Source organism: Panicum virgatum, chromosome 9K, assembly GCF_016808335.1.
Source record: "Panicum virgatum strain AP13 chromosome 9K, P.virgatum_v5, whole genome shotgun sequence".
Taxonomy (NCBI): domain Eukaryota; kingdom Viridiplantae; phylum Streptophyta; class Magnoliopsida; order Poales; family Poaceae; genus Panicum; species Panicum virgatum.
Genome location: NC_053144.1, coordinates 45880920 through 45895928, shown reverse-complemented (window position 1 = coordinate 45895928; position 15009 = coordinate 45880920).

The following is a 15009-nucleotide window of genomic DNA, read 5'->3' as shown; positions in this document are numbered from 1 at the left end:
AAAATTTGCTGAAATTGGTTGCATTACTAATGTTATTAGCCACATTATGCATATTTTTTTTACAAACCGCTAAATGAATAGCTCTGCTATAGCTCTTATAGTTTTTTTGGAAGGATTTCCGCTAAACATCTCAGCCCGCGATTTTACCATGCTGGTCCGTGCCCAGACGTACCATGCTGTTCCTCCTTTTCCCTTGCCGTTGTTCTCTCGTGTGTCTTTTTTTTTTTTGCTTCGTCATCATTAACTCGTGGCAGGAGGACCGAGGACGTAGCACGGCTGGTTGTTGCGTGTTTCACTGCTGCTGGCGTGCAGCAGTACCGCCGCTCCTGCTCCTGCTCCGCACTGCACCTGCACTGCACGCCTTTTATTTCACTGGCCTTTTCTTGAATACGTACGTGCTCGGGGTCGGACGTACGTGGTGGCGGTGCCCGCGCCGCGCCACGGCCGATCTCTCAGATCAGGCTCAGCTCAGCGCGCACGTCATGGCGATGGCGTGGGGGGCCGCAAAAGCAACGGCCCCCCCTTGCTTCGCAGTCTTCGCAAGAAACGCATTCCGGCCCATGGGTTGCCCTTTTTGTTGCGCGTGTGATGATCATGCTGTGTTTATGTAGCTCCTGTACCTTTTTGCCGTGCTGGTGAAGTGATGATGGTAAACCTCGCCGTACTAATCCAAATTATCGGCCGTACCGGCCTTTTTAATCCCATCGTACCAATCCGAATCAGAAGCAAGGCAAGCGGTGCTGAGTGCCTTATTTGTTCATATACACGCAAGACCAGCTAGCTGTAGCTGCACACTGCACCGCCACCGGGTTTCCAGCGCGTACTCCTGCTGAGAATTGAGATGGTATAGTACTGTATTACAGTCGCTTGGAAGCACTCTTCTTGCTTATGCTTTCTGCATGGATCGATGATTGCCGAATGCCAACTGTGTTGCCTTTTGCAATCCTTGCTTTTTGAAGGATTGCCTTCTGTAATCCTAAATGACTGAATCATGGCCAAACGTATTGTTGGAACTAGGCGTATAGCCCGCGCATTTACGCGGCTAGTATTGAAAATTCAAAAGTTTGCATGTCGTTGTGTCCTTACTTAAAGGTTATACTATTTTTTTACAATACATCATCTTGTTCATTATCGTTAATTATGTCTTATTGTTGATTAAAACAATTCAACTATGATCTACCTAAAAATTTGATTTGTTGAGCCTTAATAATATTATGCAGATAATTATTTTTATTTTTATTTTTGTCGGGTACCATAATTAGGGGCACCATAATTAGGTATTAAGACACCCACAAAAACGCAAAACACAGCTAAACACACGGCCCAGACCCTCTTCAGGCACGAAAGGCCCAAATATGTACTCGGCCCATGGCCCAGCGCCACGGTACGGCCCCTCCGAGGCCTCACCGGCCAAAGAACCAATTACGCCTCGCTCGAGGGCGCTCTGCGGGGGCCCCTCGCAGCGGAGGCAATCTCTGCCTCGTTCGAGGCCCCCTCTGCCGAGCCCTCCGCGGGGCCTCGGTGCGGGGCAAACTCCGCCTCGCTCGAGACCCCCCTCGGCGGACTATGGCAGCGGCCCAACCACCCGACGGGACAGGGTGCATTTATTCATCAACCACTCCACGGCATAGGGCGGGAGTCAGATGGAGTCAGTCGGCGTCAGCCGGCGTCGCCCACCGTGCCGCACAGCGGACGTGACCGGCGTCCCGTCCGCCTGTTCCGGTCCCTGTGCCGCTATTCCCGGCACGGTGCAGTCCTGCAGCACCCTGTGCGGACTTGTCTGACACCGCCTCGCCACTGTGCCACCTACCCTTTGTACTCTCCTCTCCGCAGGACCCTCGGCAAGCATGGGCAGCCACCCCCGAATGAGGTACAGCCCTTGACTGGGATGAAGCAGCCCTCGGACGGCACCCTCGACGCCCCGTCTCATCAAACACGGAGCGCTGTGTACCACCACAGCGACCACCACGCCGCTGACTGGAGACACAGGGCAAGGACACACCCCGGCACGGTCAAAAGGATTCGCAAGGATGATGACCACGCCCGACGCCATGCCCTACAGTAACCGGCTACAGGAACGACCGGCTGTACTCCCCCGATTTGGGAAGAGAAGGACAACCCCGTAGATATCTCACGCATATAACCTCTCTCCTTGAGTCTATAAAAGGAGGGAGGAGCACAAGCCAAGAACGCTCAGTCACACACACGCACACTCATCTCCCAATATTGGCATTCGCCTCAATCGCCTCTAGCACATCCAAAGACTTGGGAACCTTACTCCCTCTCCCGCTGAAGCTTGTACCCCCTACTACAGACACCCCGGTGCAAGACAATACAGTGCTCCCTCCCCCCTGCTGGACGTACAGCCTCATTGGCCAGAACCAGGATAAATCCGGTGTCATTGTGTAATCTCTTGCATCAACCATCTAGGGACTGGGACACGCAACATCATTACTAGTTGGTGCTAGACCGTGAGGTCAGGACACTGACAATTGGTGCGCCAGGTAGGGGCCGCTGCATGACAATCATCCTCCACTCCCGTTCGATCTCTAGATGGCAGGCATGTCAAGCCGGTTCCTGGTGGGCGTATCGGACCCATTCCCGGCGGGTACCGTAATCTGGTTCGGGAGTCTTGAGTTCAGGGCAACCGGCAACGGTTACCTCATGGAGCTCCTCTCGCCCAGAGTCAACCCCGACGTCCTAGCGCCGCAGCCGCGGCGCCGGAGGCGCTCGGGTCGACGCGCACGGCAAGCTCGCATGGAAAGGCACAGAGTGGCGCATCCTAGCTCCCCCGCGTGGGTCGAGGCTAGCATGCCACAAACTGACGCCGCGGTGGGGGACACTGCCTCTTCACCGGCAAATCCAACTGCGACACTGACAAGGGAAGGCGCGTCTAGGCCGCCGCTCTACCCTTACGGGATGCGAGCTTCTGCCGCTACCTACGCATCATCTGTCAGTACCAACATGAGCGCGTATGAGGACTTGCCCGGGCAGCATTTGCTTTCGGTTCGCAACCTCATCGCATCAACACCTGACAGCTCGTACCTCGACTCCACGAACGAAGGGTCTGTCCCCGCACGGGATCGTGTGAACCCGGAGTGGGACTACTCCGGGATCCGTGATCTTGGGGACTTCTTGTCGTTTCAGGCTGCGGCAGACTATTGCCTCACCTGCTTTGCCGACTCCAGCGAGGGGGACTATGACCCGACTCGGGAATGCTTCGTTGCTGTGCTAGGGGAGCACAACGACGACGACGACGACGACGACGATGCGGCTCATACCATGACGGTCGCAGCAGGAGCGACTGCAGCACCTGGACCATCCGCCCCAGCAAATGCGGCGGAGCAGCAAGCACAGCTGGGGCAACTCAAGGAGCTTGAAGCCAAGCTCGAGGAAGAACGCCGGCAAGCGCAGAAGCTGCGCCTCGCGCTCGAGCAGGGACGTACCGGCCACGGTGCGGGAGCTCGGGAAGCGGGACGCGTGGCTCTGGAATGGATCATGACGGAGGGACGCGAAGGAAGTCCCCTGGGTTTGCCCAGGGCCAGCCAGAAGATCACCGCTGCGGCACTTCTAATCCGTGCCATGCCCGAGCCATCAAGTCCCGAGGGTCGCAACCTGCGTAAAGAGGCACAAGCGCTCCTCGAGGATGCTGCAGTATAGCATGCCGAGAGTTCTGCATCTCGCATGCGCTAGGTAGCCTCGGCAAGAACGGAGGGGGCAGCACAGCAGGGCTGCGAGGCCTCTGAGCACACCCCACCAGCAGGGGGAGCAAGGGCACCCACGGTCCATGATCGTGTCAAGTTGACTCCAGCAAAGGATCGCCTTCAGGACACGCGCGGCAACGCCCACGACGGCGACGCCCGCAACATCCTGAACCAGAAGAAGAAGGATGGTGCCACTCATGGCTACCACCCTCGACGTGGTGGACGCTACGACTGCAAGGAGGATAGGAGCCCATCTAAGCCTTCGGGCACCCGTGTGTTCAGCCGGGAAATCCGCGCTGCTCCATTCCCCCCATGCTTTCGGCAGCCCACCACGCTCACCAAGTACTCGGGAGAGACGAATCCTGGGCTCTGGCTCAACGATTACCGCTTAGCATGTCAGCTGGGCAGCGCAACTGATGATGCCGTCATCATTCGCAATCTTCCTCTGCACTTTGCAGACTCTACGCGCACATGGCTCGAACACCTTCCTGCCAACCAAATCCACGACTGGTCCGACCTGGTCCGAACTTTCGTAGGCAACTTCCAGGGCACATACGTGCGCCCTAGGAGTTCTTGGGATCTCCGAGGGTGTCCTCAGCAACCCGACGAGTCCTTGCGGGATTACATCCGATGCTTCTCCAAGCAGTGCACCGAGCTCCCCAGCGTCAAGGACTCTGAAATCACTAGTGCCTTTCATTTGGGCACGACATGCAGGGATCTCGTGCGCGAGTTGGGACGGAATCCTCCTTCCAACTCCAACGAGCTGTTCGACATAGCGACCAACTTCGCCTCTATAGAGGAGGCGGTCGGCGCTATCTTCGACAGCGAGAAAGGCAAATGCAAGGGGGAAGTGCCCGCGGAGGAAAGCAAGGCCAAGAACAACATGAAGAAGCCCAAGCGGGGCAAGAAGGGCAAGAAGAAGGGCCCGCCAAACCAGCGTGGCCAGGGGCAGGAGGAGGACTCTGATGAGGCTCTCGTTGTTGCCCCTGACAACAAAGGTCCTCGAGGCCCCCCTCGAGGTGGCGGCTTATTCGACGACATGCTCAAGAAGCCATGTCCTTATCACAAGGGCAGGGTTAATCACACCCTCGAAGAGTGTGACATGCTCTGCAAGTACTTCAACTGTCTCGGCCACAAGGACGAGACCAAGAAGGAAAAGGATGAGGATGACAAGGACGGCGATGGTTACCCCTCGATCGAGAATGTGTTCTTCATCTGCGGCGGGCCTACGGCGAACATGACCGCTCGACAGCGCAAGCGAGAGCGCCGAGAGGTCTTCTCCGTCACCAAGGCTACGCCATCCTACCTCGACTGGTCGAAGGACACGATCTCCTTCAGCTGCGAAGATCACCCCGACTACATCCCGAATCCGGGCCTGTACCCGCTCGTCGTGGATCCCATCATCAGCAACACCTGGTTCTCCATGGTGCTCATGGATGGCGGCAGCAGCCTCAACATCCTATACGCGCACTCCCTCGAGCTCATGGGGATCAGCCTGGACAAGCTGCGCCCTAGAGTGTCGCCATTTCACGGCGTCGCACCAAGAAAGTGAGTCCAACCCCTCGGACAGATCGACCTGCCTGTCTGCTTCGACACACCGGCCAACTTCCGCAAGGAGATGCTCACCTTTGATTTAGTGGGATTTCGCAGAGCGTACCACGCCATATTGGGGCGGCCATGTTACGCCAAGTTCATGGCGGTCCCCAACTATACCTACCTCAAGATGAAGATGCTGGGTCCGAAGGGCGTCATCACCGTCGGCCCATCGTTCGAGCATGTCTACGAGTGCGACGTCGAGTGCATCGAGTGTGCCGAGGCCCAAGCGGAGGACGAGGCCCTCGCAGCCAGTCTGGATAAGATGGCAAGCGAGGCCATGGACTCCACACACCAGCACGCAGGAAGCTTCGAACCCGCCGAGGGTTTCAAGGAAGTGCCCCTCGACCCGAGCCACCCCAACGACAAGGCGTTGAAAGTCAGTGCCACCCTCGACGGCAAATAGGAAGTGGTGCTCGTCGACTTTCTCCGCGCCAACGCAGACATCTTTGCGTGGAGCCCCTCGGACATGCCTGGCGTACTAAGGGAGGTCGCCGAGCACTCCCTTGACATCCGACCCAACTCCAAGCCAGTGAAGCAGCGCCTGCGACGCTTCGACGAGCTCAAGCGCCGAGCGATTGGTGAGGAGGTGCAGAAGCTTTTGGCGGCCGGATTCATCAAGGAGGTATTTCATCCCGAGTGGCTAGCTAATCCTATATTAGTTAAGAAAAAGAATGGGAATTGGAGGTTGTGCGTAGATTACACTTGTTTAAATAAAGCATGTCCGAAAGTTCCCTTTCCTTTGCCACGTATTGATCAAATCGTTGACTCAACTGCGGGATGTGATCTCTTATCCTTTCTTGATGCTTACTCCGGTTACCACCAAATAAAGATGAAAGAGTCCGACCAGCTCGCGACTTCTTTTATCACACCCTTCGGCATGTACTGCTATGTGACAATGCCATTTGGCCTCAGAAATGCCGGAGCTACATATCAGCGATGTATGCTCCACGTGTTCGGGGACCATATCGGGCAGAATGTAGAAGCATATGTCAACGACATCGTCGTAAAATCCAGGAAGACAGGCGACCTGGTAACTGATCTCAAAATCGCGTTTGACTGCTGTTGACGACCAAAATTAGCAATAGACAATGCAGACCGGTCTGACCGGTACGCCCTAGCGGTCTGACTGGTCAGACGCTGTAGTCGGTCCGCCAGCAGCCGACTGGTTGACCGGTAGGGTCGACCGGTCTGACCGGTCCAAGTGGAATCCAAGTACAACTAGAGATTTTAATAGATTTAGATCTTGTAATAGAATTTCTTGCAGGATAAGTCCATCCCACCCTATAAATATAAAGGGTTACAGCCGATTAGGGTATCCAATCGATCAAATACAAAACACTTTTATTTTTTACTTTCTTTTTGCCCTAGCTTTTTGCCCATCTACTATCTGTTATTCCTCTTTCGTCTCTAAGTCGATTGAGGGTGTTCTAGGTGGCCTGCCGACCGTAGAACAACCCTGCGTGCGCCTTCCCCGACGGGTCCTTCCCGGGCGACGTTCGTTTGTCTCGCCGCCGGTCTTCCCGGTGACAACCGGTCCGACCGGTATACCCAACCGGTCTGGCCGGTCTGAGCATCGGCGCTGCGTTGTGCCGTCGCTCGCTGCACGTTCTAGCGCTTTGGTGTGTTGGCCCTAGTACTGCATCAACATACTTTTTGGTGACTCCGCTGGGGCAAAAGAAAAATAAATCGGCTGCCATGGCCGGTATTTCTAAACCTGGTGATATTGATGCCGCCAACATCCAAAGGCCGAATGTTCAACAACTTCCCGCCGAGCATCAGAAAATTCTTGAGGACATCCAGAAGAAGATCAGAGAAGAGAAGGAGAAGGAGATCCAGAGGCTAGAAGAAGAAGTCATGAAGCATGACATCTCACACTTCTCCATCGACCGACAATGGAAGGTCACGACGGATGCCGGCTTCGATGCTTCACAGTTTGTGGTAACATTCGATGAGAGCGAACATCCCATCCTTAATTCTGAAATAGCTAATGCTATAGATGATGCTGTTTCTTCTCATGTGAATAATAAGTTGGAATTTATTGGTCAACATATGCATGATATGTTTGATGATCGCTTTAGCCGAATTGAAATACATCTTGGTATGAAGTCTGTCGGTAATAATGCATCTACATCTAATACCGATAAGACAATGTATGGTTCGGCAATTCCAGCTAGTAATGCTATTGTGACTAATTCGGCTAATCAGTGAAATCGAATTAATTATAATGCATCACCTAGTGCAAATGTGCCGTATGGGGCAGCAAGTTCGTTGCGACATTCTACACCGCCGAACTTTGCTAAACATCATGGTACACCTAATGTAAGTCGGCCTATGGCCGATGATTTTGGATCTGGCAGCATTAAAGATGAAGTGATTAAAATCTTTAGACAAAGTTTTGGTATTGATCCAAAAGGTAGATGCCGATCATATAAGAGACCATACCCTGATGAGTACGAGCGTGTTGCATATCCACAGGGTTTTAAAATTCCTGAATTTGTTAAATTCACTGGTGATGATAGTAGAACAACATTAGAGCATATCGGCCAATTTATCATACAATGTGGTGAAGCTAGTACTAGTGATATTTACAAATTGACATTGTTTCCTTTATCTCTATCAGGTGCTGCATTTAGTTGGTTTATTTCATTGCCACCCAATTCTGTTCGCACATGGGCCGATTTAGAGCAGAAATTTCATAATTATTTCTTTAGTGGTGAAACTGAATTGAAATTGTCACATCTTACATCGGTTAAGCAAAAGATACATGAAGGTGTTTCTGAGTATATTAGAAGATTTAGAGATACTAGAAACCGATGCTATAGTTTGATAATTTCTGATAGAGATTTAGCTGATCTAGCTTTTGCTGGTTTACTTGATTTTCATAAAGCAATACTAGAGGGACAAGAATTTCTAGATATTAGTCAAGTATTTCAAAAAGCTCTGGATAATAAAAGCCGAGCTAAAGAAGCTAGATATTCTCAAAAGTCCAATGAAAAACCTAATCGTCCTGTTTACGTGCTTGAGTGCGATTCTAATTGTTCGAACGATGAAGGTAAAGATGTATACGCTGCTGAATTCATTTGGCCCTCCAATGATAAACCTTGCATTTGTCGTTCTCTCATGCCGATTCACAAAGATCAGCAAGAAAGGTTTACTTTTGATGTATCCAAATGTGAGAGAATATTCGATGAATTATATAAGAATGGATACATCAAGATGTCGCATGTCATACCGCCGCTTGAAGAATTAAAGCGGCGAGCTTATTGCAAGTTTCATAATACTTTTTCTCATACGACTAATGATTGCAATGTGCTTCGAAGATAAATTCAATCGGCTGTTAATGAAGGCTGAATAATTGTTCCACAAATGAAAGTGGATCATAATCCTTTCCCTGCACATACCCATATGCTTGAATTGAGTAATCCTAAAGTGTTAATTCGGCCAAATCAAGCCGAATCGGCAAAAGGGAAGAACATAATTGTTGGTGAAGAGAGATCTGAGTCTTCGAAATCTCACCAGGAAGCTCCAGTGAAGGAGACCCTTGAAGATTCATTGAAGAATTCAACACTCGGAGGGCAAGAATAGAAGAAGGGCATCAGGTCTACTAAGACCGATCTGACCGGTTAGGAAACCGGTCTGACCGGTCGCTTTGGGAGTTCTGGAAAAAATTCCAGAAACAATGAGGGAAAAGAAAGGCCGAGTTTTGAAGAACTCTTGGCCAAATATGAGAAGAAAGGAGTCGTCCAGAAGCAGAGGGGACGGCCAGAAGTAAGCAGAGGTCGGTGACCATGAAGCAAGTATGGAGGCCTTAGCAAGTTGTTTCGTCATCAGCTTGAAGAAAAAGCAAGATACGGCCGAAAAATTGTTATCGCCCTTAGCACAAAAAATGGCCGATCTATTCATCGCCCTTAGACAATTTTGGTCCAGAAGAGTGTTCTTTGGCACGCAAGCTGTAGTCGGTCCGGCAGCAGCCGACCGGTCTGACCGGTAGGGTCGACCGGTCTGACCGGTCCAAGTGGAATCCGAGTACAACTAGAGATTTTAATAGATTTAGATCTTGTAATAGGATTTCTTGCGGGATAAGTCCACCCCACCCTATAAATATAATGGGTCACGGCCGATTAGGGTATCCAATCGATCAAATACAAAACATTTTTATTTTTTACTTTCTCTTTGCCCTAGCTTTTTTCCCATCTACTATCTGCTGTTCCTCCTTCGTCTCTACGTCGATTGTGGGCGTTCTAGGTGGCCTGCTGATCCTAGAACAACCCTGCGTGCGCCTGCCCCGACGGGTCCTTCCCGGGCGACGTTCGTTGGTCTCACCGCCGGTCTTCCTGGCGACAACAGGTCTGACCGGTCTGAGCATCGGCGCTGCGTTGTGCCGTCGCTCGCTGCGTGTTCTAGCGCTTTGGTGTGTTGGCCCTAGTTTTGCGTCAACAACTGCTTTAGAGCCAAGGGGGTAAAGCTCAACCCAGAGAAATGCGTGTTCGGGGTACGTCGAGGGATGCTCTTGGGCTTCATCGTCTCTCAGCGAGGCATCGAACCCAACCTTGAGAAAGTCAAGGCCATCAGACGGATGGGGCTGATCCGAGACTTGAAGGGGGTATAGAGGGTCATGGGCTGGCTAGCAGCAATTAGTCATTTCATCTGACGCCTCGGTGAAAAAGGCTTGCCTCTGTACCGACTCTTGAGGAAAACCGAGCGCTTTTCGTGGACCCCCAAGGCTCAGGAAGCCCTCCACAGGCTGAAGGCGTCACTTACTCATGCCCCCATTTTGACACCACCGATAGACGGCGAGCCCCTCTACCTATACGTAACTGCGACGACCCAAGTGGTCAGCACGGTGATCGTCGTGGAAAGACAGAAGGATGGACATGCTCTGCCTGTCCAACGGCCGGTGTACTATATCAGCGAAGTGCTGTCCGAAACCAAGACGTAGTATCCATAGATCCAGAAGCTGCTATACGCAGTAATCTTGGCTCGGCGAAAGCTGCGCCACTACTTTGAGGCCCATCCCGTCACCGTGGTCTCGTCTTTCCCCTTGGGAGAGATAGTCCGCAATAGGGAAGCCGATGGTAGGATTGCCAAGTGGTCAGTGGAACTCATGGGAGAAACCCTCACTTACGCGTCCGCAAGGTGATCAAATCCCAAATCTTGGCCGACTTCGTCGCTGAGTGGATCGACACTCAGCTGCCCCCACCACAGATCCAAGCGGAGTCTTGGACCATGTACTTCGACGGGTCGGTGATGAAGATCGGCACAGGCTTTCATCTCACCTCTCGGAATACACATGCGCTACGTGATCCGCCTCCACTTCCCAGCATCCAACAACAAGGCAGAGTATGAGGCTCTTCTCGCTGGCCTCCGCATTGCCATCGAACTCGGCGTCAAGTGCCTTGACGTGCGAGGTGACTCTCAGCTAGTCATTGACCAAGTGATGAAGGAGTCTAGCTGTCACGACCCAAAGATGGAGGCATATTGCAATCCAGTACGCCGCCTCGAGGATAAGTTCAATGGCCTGGAACTCAACCACGTCCCGCGCAAGTACAACGAGGATGCGGACGAGCTGGCTAAGATTTTATCCGGGCGAACCACCGTTCCCCCGAACATCTTTGCTCGCGACATCACCAAACCCTCCGTCGATTTCAAGGATCCAGCGGAGTCCGACGACTCACCCGTCGAGCCCTCGAACGGGAACCCCTCGGCAGGCGAGTCCGACGCCATGGAGACCGAGACCTCCTCGGCGGACGAGGGCGAAGCAATGCGGATTGACGAGGCTCCGCTTCTGTAAGACTGGCGCGACCAGTACCTCGACTAGATCAACCGAGGGGTGCTACTCTTGGACCATACTCAGGTGCGATGCGTCGGCAGGCGAGCGAAGACTTTTGTCGTGATCGATGGGGAGCTGTACAAGCGCAGCCCCTGGGGAGTCATGCAACATTGCATCTCCATCCCCGAGGGTAGGGAGCTGCTTCGAGACATCCATGCCGGGGTATGTGGCCATCACGCGGCGCCACGCACCCTCGTGGGCAACGCATTCAGGCAGGGTTTCTACTGGCCCACAGTAGTCGCCGACGCCACAGAGATCGTGTGGACTTTCGAAGGCTGCCAGTTTTACGCCCGTCAAACGCACCTCCCAGCTCACGCTCTACAGACCATCCCCATCACGTGGCCTTTCGCCATGTGGGGACTAGACCTCGTCGGACCACTGCAGAAAGCGCTTGGGGGCTTCACCCACTTGCTGGTAGTAGTCAACAAGTTCTCCAAGTGGATCGAGGATCGTCCCATTGCCAAGATCAAATCCGAGCAAGCGGTGCTGTTCTTCACCGACATAGTTTACTGGTTCGGGGTTCCAAACTCGATCATCACGGATAATGGCACCCAGTTCACAGGGAAGAAGTTCTTTGAGTTCTGCGACGACTACCACATACGTGTGGATTGGTCGGCCGTGGCACACCCATAGACAAATGGCCAGGTAGAACGTGCCAACAGCATGATCCTACAAGGCCTCAAGCCAAGAATCTTCAACAAGTTGAACAAGTTTGGCCGAAGATGGCTCACGGAGCTGCCCTCGGTCATCTGGTGCCTAAGAATGACCCCGAGTCGAGCCACGGGGTTCAGCCCTTTCTTAATGGTCTATGGCGCCGAGGCCATCCTCCCCACTGACTTGGAGTATGGGTCCCCGAGGCTCAAAGCCTATCAAGAGCACCAGAACCAACAAGCCCACGAGGACTCGCTGGATTAGGTGGACGAGACCCGAGACGTGGCGATTCTACACTCGGCACGATACCAGGCGCAGAGAGTTCGACGTCGAGACCTCAACAAGGGAGACCTCGTGTTGAGGCTTCGGCAAGATAGACAAGGGTGCCGCAAGCTCACCCCACCATGGGAAGGCCCGTACATCGTCACGTAAGTTCTCAAGCCTGGCACCTACAAGCTAGCTAACGAGAAGGGTGAAGTCTTCACCAACGCTTGGAACATTCAGCAGCTACGTCGCTTCTATCCTTAAAATTCCAAGCTATTTTTACATACTCTATACTCATATCTTAAATTCTCTGAGGTAATAAAGAAGTATGCTTTACTTACAAAATCCTCGGAAGTAATTCGAACCCTCGAGAGCTCGGATGTGCGCACGACACTAAGAGAGCCTCGGCTTTGCCCTCGACAAAGCCGAGCCTCCCTCGGGGGCTACAACGGGAGGAACCCCTGAACGTCCCCAAAATGTCACGTTTTTTCAGAACATTTTTTCACACCTAAGTCTCTCGAACACTTAGAAAAACGGACGCAAGGCATAAACTACTTTGGCACAGGACCGGCCGAGCCATGGGACCGCCTACGCCTCTGGGATACGGCATCCCCACTCACCTCCCAGCATCTAAGCCGTGGAAACCCTTGCAGAAGTTTATCTGAGTCACACGCGAGAGCACGAGAAAATAAGTAGGAAAAACGACATTCAAATACACACGAAGGCCTCAGACGGTCGCATAGTTAAGCTTATGTCTTTTTCCTTACATAGGATGGTCAAAAGCAAGACAAAAGTCCTAACTAATCTATTTTGGCCCCATGGCCCAGGCTATCTATGAACCACCTTCCTCCTCATCACGCTCGCCCTCATCCTCATCATCTGCGGCGTCGGAGAAGAGGTCACCCTCGAAGAGCCCGGCCAATGTAGTGGCGGCACCCTCGGCACCTGCGTCAGCCTGCTCCATGGCATCGACCTTGGCGTCATCATCACCATCAGGGATGATGTAGCCCGTGGCCAAATGCTCGAAGTCGACAACATAGTGTGTCGAGACCACGCCGAGGGCCTTTTGGACACCAAGCCGGAGGGCGCCTCTGAGTCGCTCGGCCACCCGGTCGCCCAAGGACCTCAGACGACTGGCCAGCGAGCTGCCCGACTGGCCGCCCTCACCCTCGGCTCCTTGGCACGGAGCTACGGTGGCTTCCTCCAAGTCCTCATAGTCCCTTTGCGCGGACATATACACAGCTTGGAGGGCCTCCTTCGCCGTGGTCTCCTCCGCTACCTCCTTCCGCAACTCTGAGCAGAAACAAAGATAAGTCTCGATAAAATCAAATAAACCGAACTTAGTCTTGACACTTACCCGCGATGCATTTCCTCCCCTGGTCTATCTCCACCTGTGCTGGTTTGAGGGCAGCCTTCGCGCTGAGAAGGGCATTGCCTTGTCCCTCGATGAGGGCCTCCTTCTATGTGAGGGAGATTGCCTGCGCTTCGAGGATCTCCTCCAGCTGCTCGCACCGAGCCGCCCTCGCTGTGAGCGCCTCCACGTTCTCGCGCAGAGCAGTGATTTGTTGCTGGGCCTTCTAGGCCCTTTGCTCAGCCGCCGCCCTCTGCACGTCGTGCTCGCTGTTGGCGTGGGCGAGCGCGAGTTCCAGATTGTAAGCCCGCACCTCCATCCGGGACGCTTGGGCCGTGGCCTCATTCAGCCGCAAGCCCACGCTGGCGCTGTACCTCTCGAGCCAGTCCACTCGAGAGTACAATTGCGCCAGCTTGACGCTCTTGTCCCTGAATAGAGTCATCAGCTGCTGCGAACAGGGGACATGAGCGAACAGCCTACAAACGCAACAAGAAATGAGCTGGAGCAGGAAGGGCACTTGTTGACGGTGCTTAAGTGCCATTTTCACCTGTCAACTATACTCAATAATAAAGGAAAACTACATGCCTTACTCACATATTTGTATCACTAACCTCGCTCCACAGTTGTTTTCGAGTTTTGTACATTTCAGATGAGCAAGAGCGGAATAAGACGAAAACACGTAGCAGACGCCACATAACTACGCAGAATATCGCATCCGGTGTCACACCCTTACAAAGAGGGCCCACATGTCAGAGGAAACGGGGCGTCCACGCAAGATGCACTAGAGGATAAGGATATGATCCAACGAATCAACCACCCAGCAAAGGATCAGCACGAACGGCTGACAGGTGGGGTCGGCCGACCCCTAGGGTCGACCGAACCTGGCCTGCAACGTGTCTAGATGCATCTCAAGGAGGAGTCACGGCCAAGGCACCTGATCACCTTCCATATATGCGTTGGCGGGAAACCGACCTCCAAGTAGTACAAATAGGGCCTCTCTCCCCCCTCTCAACACACACACACACACACACACACACACACACACACACACACACACACACACACACACACACACACACACACACACACACACACACACACACACACACACACACACACACACACACACACACACACACACACTTGATTCAATTCTCTCCAAGAAGGCTCTCCTCTCTCTTGCTCTCTTAGCTAGGTAGTGGAGCTAGCCTAGTTCTCTTTAGCGAGCAAGTCGTCATCGGAGTCGTTGAGCAATCCTCGGCTCCTGGTATGGCTTTGTATCCAACTTGTCAGACTTCTATTCATAATATAGAGTTCTCCAATGGTTGCTTTACTATCTTGATAGTTTATCAATCCATGCTTAGATCGTTCATAAGTTATGCTACAGTCTTGGTTAGGCCAGATGATCTGGGTACGTATAGAGGTTCGTTGTGCTTTCGGGCTTGCTCTAGTGTTTTACTCGTCCATCCGAAGGGTGGGAGACTTGGGGGCACTATTGTAGTGACTTCATACACGAGCGTGGTGCTCGGGTATGTGGGATCCTACGGATATGATCGTGCTTCACGGTGTGACTGGGGTAGACGGCAGGTGGTGACAGCCCTGTCCGTCCGGCG